The sequence below is a fragment of the Phaethon lepturus genome, unplaced genomic scaffold (genome assembly GCF_000687285.1).
Source record: "Phaethon lepturus isolate BGI_N335 unplaced genomic scaffold, ASM68728v1 scaffold36671, whole genome shotgun sequence".
NCBI classification, from domain to species: domain Eukaryota; kingdom Metazoa; phylum Chordata; class Aves; order Phaethontiformes; family Phaethontidae; genus Phaethon; species Phaethon lepturus.
In genome coordinates, this window is record NW_010519117.1 from 1 (window position 1) to 426 (window position 426).

Sequence of the window (426 nt, forward strand, 5' to 3'; positions counted from 1 at the left end):
TTATGATCTTAAAGGTCTTTTCTAACCTTACGGATTCTGTGCTGCACCGTGGGGCTGGGACCCATGCTACTCTTGGCTTCTGAGGTTGCTGTATTTCCACCTCTAAACCACTACAACGTAAACAGAGCAAAAGAAAATGGTCCCGTTGCCTCTGGAGCCTGCGGGTGCTCTCTTTGTGATTGCTGCTCGGGGTTTGTTACTGCCGGCACCGCAGGTGGGCACGTTGTAATGTGTGTCCGAGATAAATACTCCCGCCTCCAGAAAGAGTCTGGTGTGGGGAGGAAGTGCCAGGCCATTTAACAGTACCACTCTTGGCAATAAATAAATTAATTAAAAAGGTGCCTTTAAGTTTCCTGTTGGCAGCGGGTCCAGTTCAGTGCTGGCAAGATGATGGCCACAGCTTGCAAGAAGGAGAGGTGGTGAGCT